We start from the raw sequence: 11,703 nt of genomic DNA, 5'->3' as shown, positions 1-11,703 counted from the left end.
TTAGGGTGTGGTCAAGACAGAATTTAGCTGAACTTTCCTTCAGAAGGAAAGTTTGAAACTGTTAAAGCTTGGACTTTGGTAAGTCTTGTTAATTTCTTTATATTTACAATCTCTACATACAATCTATACTCATGGGCGATTCCAAGACCAACGAGTTTAAATATGAAAGAACTTTGGTGGTGCAAGCATCAAGCCAGTCCTGGCTTGATGTAGGCTAAGCACTTTCATAGGTTTCTTTATGGAAAGCGGTTTCCTAGCCAAATATGGAAAGGAGCTAAAAGCTGTGCGTGCCAAGAGCCTGCGGCAGCACATTTTCACCGTTACTTTCTCAGCTTCTGAGAACGAAACAAAATCCTTGCTGATGGAACAGCTGGCGCTAGACCATCAGTCACCTGTGACCTACAAGCACAAAGAAACTGATTATGTAATCAAAGTATGGCGCCCTATGCCACCATGCGACGTGATTACTTTATACCCAGTGCCAGACGAGTGGCATCTGAACTTAATCAACGAGTTTGCTTGCCAAGCAAACTGGGGAACAGTCTATCAAATGACCAAAGGTAGACATAAGCAGCACCCCACCATCTGCAACAAGTTTCTGCATGTCTACCTGCAGAACACTCAACTGAATAACATCCCAGAAAAGGTGCAGATGTTTGGTGAATGGATATCCATCACCAAGCCTGGGGAAGGACATTTGCCTCTCTGCCAAATTTGCAAAGCCCGGGGCCATTTAGCTTCCAAATGCCCCACGAAGCCGAAGAAGACCCAGGCCAACCCACCTCGAGACGGGGCGTCCAAAACTGACCCACCCCGTGACCGGGCGTCCAAGCCGACCAGAAACCGGACGCCAAAAAGAAGAACAAAACACTCCCGGGACAGGAGCGACAAAGTACACACAAAACGCTCCCAGGATTCGTCACCGGCCAGGTACCGTCTCCCCTGCCATGTTTGCCGATCAACAGACCTTCACAAGCCTGGATGTGACGCAAGAGAAAAGTTCCGGGAAATGTGTAGTGGAAGAGGAAGGGGAAGAGGAAGAGGAAGAACCCCCCCGCCCCAAACAACAGGAAGAGGAAGATCCCCCCCACGAGCGACGATGGCTTTACCACCGTGGGCAAAGGAGGGAAACACAAACCCAAAACCCACGTGCGCAGCATCTTCTCGCCAGATGCTGAATTGGATAAGCCCATGTCCAACATAGAGTCCAAGACATCGACTCCAAAAGAACCATTGCACAAGCGGAGATCGGTTCCCCAAACAGCATCTCCCAGGACGACGAATCTTACAGACCACGACGCATCCTACGCCAGCTCCAAGGATGCGTCGGTCTCAGTTGACAATGACAACTCGTCAACTGACTTGGAGTCCGTTTCTTCGAGAGAGTCTCTGCGGGCTGGACTGCCCGGGACCTCTCCTCCCCATCGAAATGTCTTCAGTTCGGTGGGTGAGCTCACGGACTCAGACGGCGACGACCCAGCCATCTACACGGTCTAGTCCAACCCCTTAAACTTTAACCTGCTTTTTCCCTATCTATAATCATGTTCGCAGATACGGAGAGTGACGATTCGGACGCCGGACTGGGCAACCTCAAGGTTGGCTCAATGAACATCAACGGAATATCCAAGAAATTACGAGATGTCAAAAACTTTTTTACATCTCACAGACTCTCTGTACTGGCAATACAAGAAACACACAGAATCCCCACCGATCAACTTGAGACGTGGGCACAACATAACAATTACACAACATACACCAACATAGAACCTGATAGAACCCCCTTCTATGCAGGGACAATGTTCATCGTAAAGAAGGACATACACGATAGGTCCGAAACCACACATCACACCATAGTACAAAATCGAATACATCACCTCAACATCAAATGTGGTAAAAATAACATAAACATATTCAATGCATACCTTCCGCAGAGCAGCGGAGAGAGAAAGACATGTTTTGAACTGCTCTCCGAGGCTATGCTGGAATATGAACATCAACATGTGGTCTTACTTGGTGATTTTAACGTGATCCTAGATCCTTTAGACACTGCTAAGCCGCAATTTTTCTTCACTAGACCGGATAAAACAGCACTTAGAACATTAATACATCATAACCAACTGATAGACATATTCAGACAAGAACATCCCCAGCCAGCAAGCCTATATGGGCCCCACATGGGGACCCATGTGGGCTGATGTACGGGCCCCATGTGAGATGCCCATATGGGGCCCATACACATTGTGTCCGCGGGCATCACATTGCCCCCATATAGGCTGCCCATATTCATTTATGGGTTGCTCACACTCAACCCACAAATCTAATATGGGCTGCCCATATGTAACCCATAAATCTAATACAGGCTGCCCATATGTATATCAGGTATATAACTGCAGACAGATGCCAAACTGCAAGCAGTGAACTTTGCGCAATGCCTAGCAAGGTGCCCCCAGTAAAGTGCTCAATCGGCGTAAGCCAAGAGCGTCAACTGCAGACAGTGCACACGATGTTTATTTTGATCAACAACGCACGAGTAGGTATATAGCTCCATGTGACATTTTCCTATTTGTGGTACGTAAGCACAAAAAATAGTACTACTGCTAACCTTGCCAAAGTGCTCCAACTGCAAGCAGTGAGCTTTGCGCAATGCATAGCAAGGTGCCTCCAGTAATTTTGCTTGTTCAATTTCATTTTGTGTTTGTTTAAAAGATCAACAAAAGTCGTTTGAGACAACTGAAAAATCTCAAAGTCTAGACAAATGCTGATCGAGGTGTATATCATATTAGTATGGGTTGCCCACAAACCTTTGAATCACTGTGTGGGTAGCCCATGGTCTGCCCATAAAAAATGTGGGCAGTCCATGGTCTGCGCATAAAAAATGTGGGCAGCCCATGGCCCGCCCATGAAAAATGTGGGTAGCCCATGGTCTGCCCATAAAAAATGTGAGCAGCCCATGGTCTGCCCATAAAAAATGTGGGCAGCCCATGGCCTGCCCATGAAAAATGTGGGTAGCCCATGATCTGCCCATAAAAAATGTGGGCTGCCCATGTTCTGCCCATAAAAAATGTGGGCAGCCCATGGTCTGCCCATAAACAAAGTGGGCAGCCCATGGTCTGCCCATAAACAAAGTGGGAAGCCCATCAATATTTCATGCTTAGCCCATGATCAATAATTTTATGTGGCTAAATTTCTTAAAATGCATTTATATGATCACGCATTTGAAGATTGGAAGTTTTATATTCCACCTTGTCATTTAGCAACACATTCTGCAAGAAAGCCCATATTGGGCGCATATGGCAAAAACAAAAAACCCCACATGCCCACAAGCCCATTAAAATAGTATATGGGGCCCATATGGGCTTGCTGGCTGGGTCCATACAAAAGACTGTTCACGCGCCAAAACCACAACAGTAAGACCAGGATAGATAGAACATACATAAATGAACATGCACTTGAAAATTATCATAACATCAAACATGAATACTTCACATCATCAGACCACTGCACATTACCAATAATTCATCTCCAATATCAACAACACACCAAATGGGGTGAATATTCATACAAAATCAATAACAGCATATTACAATATGCACACGTCATAACAGAGCTCGAAACGGCTTGGGAAAACTGGACTATTAACGTACCACAAGTGGAACCACCAGACATGCTTATAAGTTGGGATCAAGGCAAGAAAATGTTGAAAAATCGACTGATTGAACTCTCGCAAGATGTCGCACTCAAGCGTAGAGAAGATTACAATCAAGCGAAAAATATGCTCCACACTCTGGACGCTCATCCAGACCACGTCCTGGAAGATCGTCGCCCGGAATTCTTGGAGAAAGTCAACAACTTCTACGATTATAAAGCAGTCGGATCGCAAATCAGATCCAGAACTATCCCAACTAGCGATGAAGAGCCATCTAAAAGATTCTTCAAAGCAGAGGAACAAAATTGTAAAAGTAGCTCTATCACTGAGATACACGACGCAAACAACACAACACTCACCAAGAAAGAAGACATTCTCAAAGAAGTACACAGCTTCTACCACTCCCTATGGGGTGTAAAAGACAACATAAACTCTCAAGAACAAAACAACTACTTAAACATTCTTGGAGAGGCCAAAATTGAGGAAGACGCAGCTGAACAAGCGGAACAGCTGATCAGTCTCAAAGAAGTAAAAACCGCCATCGATTCTCTTAACAAGGATTCTGCACCTGGATCAGATGGTCTCGGCTCATTATTCTACCAAAAATGCTGGCATTTCCTGAAACACGACATTCTAGAGATGCTTACAAATTGCTACTTGAGAAAAACAATGACTCCCTCAATGAGAGAAGCAAAAGTGAAGTTAATCTTTAAAAAAGGTGAAAAAGAAAAGCTCAAAAATTGGAGACCGATCTCTCTGCTCAACACAGACTACAAGATCTTGAGCAAAATCCTCTCCAACAGACTCACACCCATGATCACAAACCTGATTTGTCCGAATCAGAAATGTGGACTGCCAAACCGCAGAATAGAGCATGTTACAATGAATATACAAGCTGCCCTGGAAGCTTCTCAAACACAACACAGGGACTTGTACGTCATGATAACTGACTTTGAAAAAGCTTTCGATAGAGTTAGTCACTCCTTCCTCTATGGAATCTTGAAGAAACTCGGAGTAAAACCAATAATGATGAATTACCTGTCATTAGTTTACCACAAAACAAAAAGCAAGATAGAAATCAATGGAGCTTTAACAAAACGAATAAACGTTAAAAGGGGCATACGACAGGGTTGTCCCCTCAGCATGCTCTATTTCATAATCTGTGCTGACGTTCTCACCCGACGCATAGAGAAAAACCATCTGATCAACGGTTTTCGCTTTTCCAAGCTGACAATCAAAATCCAGCAATATGCGGACGACACCACATTCATCACAAGAGACATTCCATCTCTCAAGGAAATCAACAAAGAACTAGCCATCTACCAGACGATGTCCGGCCAGAAAGTGAACCAGGGAAAGACCCAGATCCTGGCGTCCAAACCTGACCTGGCCCAAAGAGCTCAGCAACTCTTTCCAGAAGCTGCGATCTTGAACAACGTCAAGATCCTGGGCATCTGGCTAGGCACAAACAAAACACAACTTGACAAGATGAACTGGCAGACCGCCATCAAGAAAACTCAGGCGATCGCCAACATCCACAAACCACGAAGACTCTCCCTCTATGGAAAGATCTCGATCATCAACACCCTCTTGGTACCCGTCACTTTGCATCTCAGTAGAGTGCTGATGCCAACTGTCACGATTTCTTTCTATCTCTTACCAGGAAAAAGACTTGGAAAGATTCAATGACGTAGTTTAATGGGTCAAACCGAAAAGCAGTCAATTAAATTCACGGATAGTTCTACTGGTGAAATGATATATAAAAACGCTTGAAGGACTCCAACGAATGGTTCACCACTTCCAACAATTAATCAAAGTAATAGTAAACAGCGATAGATTCCAATGCTTGCGACTATTGATCGAGTTTAACGTGATCCACTCACAGCTTCTCATACGATTCTAATTTCAATCAGAAATTATATTAGCATCAACTTTGCTTTACAGTACTCGTATTCAATACTTCCACTCTCGATCAACAATAATCTTTGCGTCTATTAACAACTGCTACTACTACAATAATGAACTCTCATCACCAACTCATCATAATACAACTCCCATAATAATAATCTCAGAATCTCAGAATAAACATTACACAAACTACACCACTATTTATAGTTGGCTGTTCAGTCCAGTAACTTCGAGAAGGTTACATCATAAAGAACCATCGTTCGGTCACGTAGCATTTAAAAGGTAAACAACAGAAGTCTCTAGAAGGTCACGTTCGCAAGAAGATTCTTACATAATAACGATTTCGCAATCGGACATTTACTGGTAAACAACCTTATGACGTCATGACAAACGACGCTCAGAAATCATGGAAAACAACAGAACCTTCTAGATTTGCATGCTTACAGATGATTCAAGAAATACGTTACATAATACAAATTTCTCAATCAGAGGTTACTTCAGGTCATAACCGATAATAACACAACGCACCAGAATTCCATAATGAAAATAGCACATTCGTTGAAGATACAAAGCAAGCCATCGCGAGGCATTTGCACCTTGATTGTGACATACGCCCCCCCTTAGAATATTGTTGCAAACAATATAACAACACAATCAATACAAAACACACCATAAAACAATTAATTACTCAATAATCAGTTCTCATAAGTCTATCGTTGCATGATCTACCAACGATAGCTTTTCTCAAAACAATAGTCACGTTTTCTGCGAAAGTCTCCAACGTCCTCAACATTTTCAGTGCATCGGCGAGCGAGATGACCCATCTTCCTACATCGGAAACATCTCCTCTCCGGACAGTCCTTGGCGAGATGACTTTCTTTATGACAATTATAGCAAGCCTTTTCATCAAAAGGGCAGCTCCTGGCTATGTGTCCAATCTCCCCACATCGGTAGCAGTGGTTGTCACGGCAACGTCTGTTTTCCGAATGTCCGCCGTCAGCAACGCACTCCCTGGCGAAGTGTCCGCGTCTACCGCATCTATAGCAAACTCCAAATGGTCGTCGCCTGCCTCTTCTCCTCGGTTCTTCGCGCTCGTAATATCCGTCATCGTGAGATCGTTGCTGATTATCTGCAGAACAATCTCGAGCAAAGTGACCATTCTTGCCACAAGAATAACAAGTAACTTCAGAATCTCTCTCAAAAACATTTCCGATTATCAGATCAACTAAAGAGTTTTGTAAACATAACGCTTTCACAGTCCCACTACAATACGGAGTTTCGATAGATATCATCGCTAACGGTCCTTGGATTGAAGTGGTATCTATTTTTGTCACATGGCCAGTTTTTCCCGTTAATTGACTGTCTTTAACCAAATCTCTCCTCACTATTATACCAGTAGAACCAGAATCACGTAAAACTTTTACCTTTTTGTCTCCAACTTTTCCATCCACTACTGGCAGGTGATCTTCAGGTATTATTTTTCCGCAAACATCTTCATCCGGATTCTCCTCGTCAAGCGTGGGTTCAGGAATCATTAACGCACAACCGCATCGATAAACGTCCGTGTCTTTATCTTTTCCAGACTGATTAGGTAAGGAAAACGACTTGTCCTTGCATTCCTTCGCTTCGTGTCCTTGCCTATTGCAACGATTGCACCACTTCCTCGATTCCTGATGATTTCTGTTAGTCTTCTTCCGGCAGTTAACAGTCTTATGACCTAAGCCATTACAATTAAAACAACGTACTTCTCTTGGAACCGCACCTCCTTTAAAATTATTTGTTTGCTCTTCGTCATTATCGCATGACAACGTTTCTTCACTCGACAACTTTTCATCATGAGCAACTAAGTACTGTTCTGCCACACTGGCTATTTCTTCTAGATTCTTTGGACTTCTCTCCATTAAATAAACAGACAGATCTTTTGAACATGAATCTGTGAATTGTTCCTTAACTATAAGGTTTGCCAATCCGTCCAATGATTGTTCGGCCCCCGAAAGTTCAAACCATTTTAACAAAAGGTTTCTCAAACGTTCAATAAATTGACCTGGACTTTCGTGTCGTTCAGGCTTTGCCTCACGGAATCTTTGACGGTATCCATGCTCGGTAAAATTGTATCGCTTTAACAGAGCTAACTTCAATCTGTCGTAGTTCATGGCTTCTTCTTGCGAAAGTCTTGAATATACATCAAGAGCTTGTCCCGATAATAACATGCTTAGCTGGGTAGCCCACGTCGACTTCTCCAATTTGGCTATTGTAGCATATCTTTCAAATCTTAACAGATAACTATCCAACTCATCTTTTTCTTCAACAAATGATGGCAAATCTGGACGTCTAACTTGCGCCACAATAACATCTCGAGCATTATCATTACTAGAATTAGATCGCTCACCAATGTCCAGCTTTTGTCTTTCTAATTCAAGTTTTAACTTTTCCAATTCATATTGCGCTCTTCTTTCTTCAGCTTCTACTTCGCGCTGCGCTTGTTTCTCTTCAGCTTCTCGTTGAGCTTGTTTTTCTTCAGCTTCAGCTTCTCGTTGAGCTTGTTTTTCTTCAGCTTCGCGCTGAGCTTGTTTTTCTTCAGCTTCAGCTTCTCGTTGAGCTTGTTTTTCTTCAGCTTCGCGCTGCGCCCGCTTCTCCTCTGCTTCAGCTTCAAATTGTGCTCGCTTTTCTTCAGCTTCAAGTTCTGCTTTCCTTATTTCACGAGCAGCTCTTCTATCTTCTCTTTCGTCAGCTTCTCGCTGAGCTTTTTGGTCCATTATCTTGTGATACTCTTCCATCACAAACTGAGACTTCTCATTACCAGTCAGCCCCATTCGTTCAGCCATGCTCCCTAAGTCTTCAATCATCTCATGTTTGACAGTATCCGCCATCTTGACATTAATTTATTATTCTTTCAATAAATCTTCGGTATTCTTCGGTTTTTCGATTAAATTTTTTCGGTTTATCCCGGACGAGCCCCCAGAATGTCACAATTTCTTTCTATCTCTTACCAGGAAAAAGACTTGGAAAGATTCAATGACGTAGTTTAATGGGTCAAACCGAAAAGCAGTCAATTAAATTCACGGATAGTTCTACTGGTGAAATGATATATAAAAACGCTTGAAGGACTCCAACGAATGGTTCACCACTTCCAACAATTAATCAAAGTAATAGTAAACAGCGATAGATTCCAATGCTTGCGACTATTGATCGAGTTTAACGTGATCCACTCACAGCTTCTCATACGATTCTAATTTCAATCAGAAATTATATTAGCATCAACTTTGCTTTACAGTACTCGTATTCAATACTTCCACTCTCGATCAACAATAATCTTTGCGTCTATTAACAACTGCTACTACTACAATAATGAACTCTCATCACCAACTCATCATAATACAACTCCCATAATAATAATCTCAGAATCTCAGAATAAACATTACACAAACTACACCACTATTTATAGTTGGCTGTTCAGTCCAGTAACTTCGAGAAGGTTACATCATAAAGAACCATCGTTCGGTCACGTAGCATTTAAAAGGTAAACAACAGAAGTCTCTAGAAGGTCACGTTCGCAAGAAGATTCTTACATAATAACGATTTCGCAATCGGACATTTACTGATAAACAACCTTATGACGTCATGACAAACGACGCTCAGAAATCATGGAAAACAACAGAACCTTCTAGATTTGCATGCTTACAGATGATTCAAGAAATACGTTACATAATACAAATTTCTCAATCAGAGGTTACTTCAGGTCATAACCGATAATAACACAACGCACCAGAATTCCATAATGAAAATAGCACATTCGTTGAAGATACAAAGCAAGCCATCGCGAGGCATTTGCACCTTGATTGTGACACCAACGAAACAACACATCAAAGAACTCAACAAAATCCTATTCGACTTCCTCTGGTATCCTTCACCATTTGAACAACTCCAGAGAAGCAAGACATTTCCTCCTGTCAAAGATGGAGGCATCAACATGGTGGACATCCAATCAAAATTTCAAACAAGCCGCATCGACAGAATTCGCCACCTCTTCTCACTAGAAGACGCCACCGAAATCTGGCACGAATGGGCCATGTTCAATTTGAGCTACAGAATGAGACACATCAATCCTCATCTGTTCTCCAACAGCATTCCGCATGCCCCGATTCCAAACGAAATGTATGCGGACATCTTCAAGTCCTTTTGCAAACTCAAAGGCTTGAAACACGACTGGGAAAATACTTCCTACAAAAACATCTATCTCAATCTGAAAACGCAACATGAAAAGAAAATTGACAAGATTGATCAAAACGGAAAGAAGATTCCTTGGAATGAGATCCTCTTGAAAAACAAGGGAATCAAACTCCTCCTTCCACCTTACCTATCCTCCATGTCCTTTTGGATTGCACATGGAGGAGACAAATGGGGAGACTTTAATAGATCAATACATTCCGACAGAATAACAAATTGCAAATTCTGCAGAAAACCAGAAGACAATGTTGCTCACGTCCTCACCAAATGCTCTTTTGCGCTAGGAATATGGGAGCGCCTGAAACAACAATATCTTGGCCTAACCAAAGAAGACATGGAGATAACAAAAGACATGATCCTCTACAACCAAATCCCTGACGGACAGAAGAACAACCCGATTCTTTTGACCATGATGAATGTCGCCAAGCACACCATCATCCAAAAGAAGATATCTCTGGACATAGGCGACACATATATACAGGACACAAAACGGTCCACCATTCAAGCCCTGTGGATCATCATGACAAAAACGAAAGACATAACACAAAAGCATAACATTCCTTTGTCATCTGACATTTCTACTCCTTCCAAACCTCCTCCTACGGTCAGAAGAAAGAAGAATCAGTCGAGATCCACTCTTCAACCGCCCTCTCAGTCGTCCTCGGTGGTAGGGATGACTGATTGCAGCGGTGGATCTCACTAGCACAGTACGGTCGTAGATCATCTTTGAAGAAGCTTAGACAGCCAAGGGCGTAACAACCCACCTTTAACCCGTCCCTCTCACTCATCTACAACGGCCTGATGCCGGAAGAGTGATTGCAGCGGGAGATCTTTAACCGTCCCTCTCCGTTGTCCCACTCGCTCTGGGATGACAGGATTGCAGCTTCCCATCCTAAGATGACTCTGGGGTCAGCGAAAGCTACCCTCCCTCTGGCCGCTCCTCTCTGGCATCTCCGCCAAATGAGGTGTCAGACTGCAGTGGCCCGTCTCCCACAAGCAGGTGCCCTTCTTCAAGCGGGCAACAAGAAGATACACACACACAAACAATTTCAAATAAAATAAAAATTAACTCTCTACCAAAATGCGCTAGTTCTTGAGCTTGACCCGCCATCTCCTAGACTGCTCCAAGATCAGCAAGAGGAAAGTTGAGACAGGCAGATCAGCTTGAGGCAGCCACTAACCAAATATTTACATCCACAGATTACCATCTACCGCGGTGGGTCCCTTCGGTCGTAGTGAGTCCCTCGCCTCCCTGGTAGGTATCTTCCATGTAAGTATGGTGTGCCTGCTGAGTGTTTGGGTGTGTGGACGGCTCCCGGAGCGGACGCACTAATGATGAGACAGGAAACAAATCCATTCCATATGGACAATTTGTAAACCTGCAAGATGTAGTGGTATCCATCTTGAACTCTGAGCGTTGCGCGAAAGAAAAAAAAAAAAAAAAAAAAAGCCTCATGGGCGAAACACGGTGTCTATCGCTGTCAATTCTTGCTACAAATCGGCTGCCGAGAAACATATCTCGATAATATTACATTTAAGCAGGGCCTCCGAGAGAAGTCAGCACGGGTCGGGAAACAATACGAAAATTGGGCCCCAAAATAATTTTTAGCAAAAACACAACTAATTTGTATATGTTAAGCTGAAGCATGTTTGTGTTTAGCTGAAGTTAGCCTGCTTTCCTCAGCATGAAAAGAACTTCGTTCAATGTGAAAATCACTGGATTACACTTGTAGCGAAAATGCTATTGTGGCTAACTATTTTGTCTAGAAAGCTTTGTGAGCACAGAATACAGGCAACTAAAATAGTCCAACCAAGCGTTTAATTCAAGGGCGTCCAACTTTTTCCCAGGCGAGCCAGTTTTGATAATACTGAAGTGCTCGCGGGCCAACAGACTCTGGCAATCTTGCTTTGAGTAAAAGAAG

Source organism: Aplidium turbinatum, chromosome 6 (assembly GCF_918807975.1).
Source record: "Aplidium turbinatum chromosome 6, kaAplTurb1.1, whole genome shotgun sequence".
Taxonomy (NCBI): Eukaryota; Metazoa; Chordata; class Ascidiacea; order Aplousobranchia; family Polyclinidae; genus Aplidium; species Aplidium turbinatum.
This window is presented reverse-complemented; position numbering follows the sequence as displayed.